Source organism: Tachypleus tridentatus, chromosome 13, assembly GCF_004210375.1.
Source record: "Tachypleus tridentatus isolate NWPU-2018 chromosome 13, ASM421037v1, whole genome shotgun sequence".
Classification (NCBI taxonomy): domain Eukaryota; kingdom Metazoa; phylum Arthropoda; class Merostomata; order Xiphosura; family Limulidae; genus Tachypleus; species Tachypleus tridentatus.
This window is the reverse complement of record NC_134837.1, coordinates 123,326,357-123,331,324: the sequence shown is the minus strand read 5'-3', so window position 1 is coordinate 123,331,324 and position 4,968 is coordinate 123,326,357.

The following is a 4,968-nucleotide window of genomic DNA, read 5'->3' as shown; positions in this document are numbered from 1 at the left end:
TTTACTTCAGTTAGCACGTGCAAAAGTTGTTTGTAATGTTAGTAAAATTTGTAGTTCATTCTCCAAACAAAACAAATTCTTATTAAAGTTGCATAAACTACTTAAACAGAGCTACGAATAAAATAATATGTTTATTTCCGACGTTATCAAGCAATGAAACTTGAAGTTACAGGTTAATACACCGAGAATGTGAAATATTTTGTTTATTCTAATATACAGATTTAAGAGATACTGAGTTGACTTCCGTAAGATATAAGCATTTCATGACCAGTCACTTGATAACTTGCAAGTACCGTTAAAGTACCATCGACTATAATATTCCTTCAAATTTCGTTTCACCAGATGGCGCGAGCGCTAAGCTGTCTTGTTTCAGATCTTGTCTTTAACATGTTCATTGCTTATGAAAAATTGCATAATTCACATTACACGTGCACAAATACATGTAAGAGGCACACTGTACTATTGATGTAACAAATAACAAATTATTCGTATGTAAACATTGTCAATGTACGTTCTTAATTCTAATTCATTTTTTCATGACAGAACATACTTTGGAAGAGGTGATTACAAGATAATTATAATATAAACACGACATTCAGAGAACTACCAAGGCACCATTTGTTAGACATGAACAAAAGTATGAATAATTTAACCACGATAATAGTGCAATCCACTGTTCGATGATGTGCGTGAAAATAATCGATTTAAATTTGATTTTGATCATTTTATCTTTCACTTGCCTAAGGGCGAGATAGTACTGTGAATTTATACCAATTATTTAGGACTCCCAGTGGCTCAGCTGTATGTCGGCGGACTTACGACGCTAAAACTATGTTTCGATACCCGTGGTGGGTAGAGCACAGATAGTCCATTGTGTAGCTTTGTGCTTAATTCAAAACAACAACAACAGTTATTTAGCATCAGGCAAAGTTAAAAACGTTATACTTTCACAAATCAAACAACATATAAAGTTGTTTTGTTACTAATTGTAATGAAAACATAAGGATGAATAAAACAATATTTTAAAAAATATTATCAGCTGAAGAAAAAAGTTTTTTTTTTAGTTTTAGACAAAGTAAAAAAATAGCAGAATAGACGTCCACCTTGTTACACTGGTATAACAAAGCATTTAGTCTTTATAAGAACGGTGTAGTTAATTGCTTATAGGCTATATCTGTTATCGGGTTTATTTGTATTTTTGATCTAAGTAGGTAATTTGCTCTGATCATAATTGAACATTAAACTCTACTATACACGTGCGCGCTAAAATCCCCTATGATGCACTAAACGCTTGTATTATGTAAGTGCCGACATGTATGAGGAATTATAATGATCAGAAGACAGATTACCTGATTATATATATATTTGTAGAAGTGTGTTCTTTCATAAATAATTAACAATTGTTACATTTTAACGTTTGAATCAACAACAGAAAACATTTGAATTGTGCTACTTTCACATAACCAACCTGCTGTTTATTTAATGGTGGTTTACAGTATGTATATCGTGGCAATTTCCATCTTTGTACTAAACAGTAGCCGAGATCACTGTAGATGTAGACCAACAAACTGTGTGTAGCTCGTGTAAATATATAGGTTACCTATAGTTACTCTTTTTGGTTATAAGCTTTTTAAGTATTTTTTTAAAACTTACACCGTTCAAAGAAAAAAAATAAGTTCTTTGAAACAAACCATAAAATGCTAACACTACTGTCCTCCCTTACGAGTTAACAGTAATTTTACGAAGTTGCAACGCTAGAATCTGGGATTCGATTCCCTGCAGTGGTTAGAGCGCAAACAGCTCATTATGTAGTTTTGGACTGAAACAACAACACATTCATCCATTCTAATATTAGGTAAATATAGAATACCACGTAAAATGTATCTCAGAACGGCTGGTATGGTATTAACACTCTTACTGATAAGGAGAGACAACGTTTTGATCTTCCTAGGTCATTTTCAAGTTACCAAAGAGAAAGAATTTGATGTGACCGTTAACGGACACATGTCTTATGAATGAGAGTATAAACGGGTACGGGATTGTAAGGAACGATGCAGTTAGATGTTAGGTAATTAATTAGTATAGGTATAAATGGGTTCCTTTACATTGGTTTAATTTTGGTTTAAGTTGTTGTATAAGTAAGGCTTCTTTTATTTTACGTTTGTTTACATTTGTTTCCCTCCTTAGTATCTGAGTGTTTCTATGGTTATGTTGTGTGTATTTGATCTACAGTGTTCAAAAACGTGTGGTGTTTTTTGTGTTCTTTTTAATCTGGTTTCCACTTTTCTGCTTGTTTCTCCAACATAGAAGTCGTAGCAGTTGTTGCATTGTATTTTATAAGTTATGTTGGTGTTGTGTTTGTCAGTGTAGTTTTCACATAGAATGGACTTCGGTGATGTACCTGGTTTCTGAATAAATTTCGTGTTTACTAGAATGTTGTGTTTTGTTATTAGTTTTTTCCAAATGTTGGTTATTTTTTCTCTAATGTCGGGAACATATGTAGCAGTATAAGGATTTGTTGGTCTAGGTGTGTGCGTATAATTTTTTTCATTGGTTTTTGGAGTGAATTTGCTGATGTTAATGATCTGCGCTAGCCATCCCTAATTTAACAGTGTAAGACTAGAGAAAAGGCACCATCACCACCCACCAATTCTCGGGCTACTCTTTCACCAACGAATAGTTGGAGTGACCGTCACATTATAATGCCCTCATGGCTGAAAGGGTGAGAATGCTTAGTGTGACGGGGATTTGAACTCGCGACCCTCGGATTAAGAGTTGAGTTCCTTAACCACCTGGCTATGCCCGACCTCCGTCTAGCTTTCATAATCATAACTTTATATGGAAAGACGTTTCAAAAAATTCACGTAGACTTTTCATTTCATTGTTTGTTTGTAAATAAAACATACATTGTTTATTTTATAGCGTAAATTCAAACTATTATACGGCGTCAGAAAGGGCCTTAACTTTAAAGTGACCTTCAGAGGGGTTAAAGTTTGGCAGTCTTTGGATGTGCGAGTTTTCACAATTCTTCGTTTAATATAATTTATAGTTTTATGTACTATTTTGGTTGATTTGCTGATCAAGGTTCCACACGTACAGAAAAACAACAAGTGAATGTTACAGGTTATTATTCTAAACAAAATGTCGTCCTTGTCTGCTTGATGAAAACTATAGAATATAGTAATCGTTTCAAAATTGTATAACTATTGTTTTTTGTTGCTGTTAAGTATCTAACGATATTTTTAAAACACTAAATTTATATTTGAAGTTTTAAACGTTTTGTGATGCCATGAAAATTGCGAACGTAGCTTAAAGGGTTTGTTGGTTTTCTGTAAATAGCAAAAAAAAAGTTCTGTTTGTGCTCTGTCCAAAACGGAAAAAAAAAATATTGGTTTTACGTTCCAGTTCTTATTTAATAGTCACGAGTATGTTGTTAATATTTCGAGGAAAAACTTGAAAACAATTTGAATTCTTTGGAAAAACAGGAAATACATCAATACATTGGAACCATGGGATTTCCGTAGTGTACATATCCGTCAAAGAAAATGACGCACTTTCAAAAATACCCAAGTTATTTATAAATATCTCTATGCTATTAAAATGTTCTTACCCTCAAACAAACTAACAAAGAACTATGTCTACATAAACATGCTTTTAAAATATCTAGTTTTCTAGAAAAGACTTTTGGAAAGTGTGGAAATGTTACTTCTTTAAAAGACAAATTGGAATCACATTCTGTCTGTATAAAATATAAGTGAATATTAATAAAAGTAGAATACAAAAATTTTGTACTTCGAATTTCTTAAATTCGTCTGGCATGAACACACTCCATCAATTTCCAAGCTATCTGTACCAATATCTTTTTTTCGGTGTGAACGTTTCTTCCACGCTGATAAAGCACGATTACAATTAATATTTGTAATAAGATGTTAGCATAAGGTTTATTATATTTCTAACGCTATATTTTTCATTTAGTCCCTTAAGGTTTTCCAAAAAGTGTACTTCGACAACACTAGGCCTAACATTAATGTCTCATGACGAGTATAAACAATTTATTTTTTTCCACTTCGAATTCACGCTGTTTTATTGTTACTACTAAATAAAATACAGTAAAAACAAGTGTAACAAATTTGAAGCTATTACTTAAATTGGTAATCTTAATGTATTTGTGGATTCATTTTTCTCACCAAAACGAAAAATTCAACGAAGAAAATATGTCGTAGTGTTTTAGATTATTTGTAATGAGTAAAGGGTTATATATAAAGACTAAACATACTTTGGTTTATTGTTATGCGTAAAAGCTAAAAGAGTAGGCTACTTGCATTATGTCCTATGGGGAGAATTAAACATTGCGATAACTGAATTTTCCTTCTTACTTATAATAGTGTCATATTAAAATTTTCTTTCTAACAAAAATAAATTTAAAAATATAATCTATGATATAGAGGCCTAATATGTTCTTTGAATCGCCATTGTTTAATAACGAATAATAAATTAGGTATAATACCACAATATTATTCTCATAGCTCAGTTAAATTAGGTTACTAAATGATGAAGCAGGACTTAAAAACATTGTAAATATTATAATAGGGTCAACATCTTTACAAGTATATATATACTATTTAACTGGAAGTAAGAATTGAAAAAACAAAACCAACTAAGTTTTTATTATATACATTTTTTTCAGTAGGTACGTCATCTATCAACACAAAGTGAGACTCTACGTATATTTATACACGTGTATTAATACAGCAGCCCTAATACCAAATATTTAGCTTTCGCCAGCGAGTTGTACAGATCTATATGATGCAACCTTAATGAAATAAAGTAATTTAAAAAGTACTGTTTTGATACTATTATTGTACAAAAACAAATCCATAGATTTAGGCCTCATAGTACCAACATCTACCACAACCGCTGGGAAACAAGCACACAATAAACATTTGACATAAATTTAAAAGAAACAAC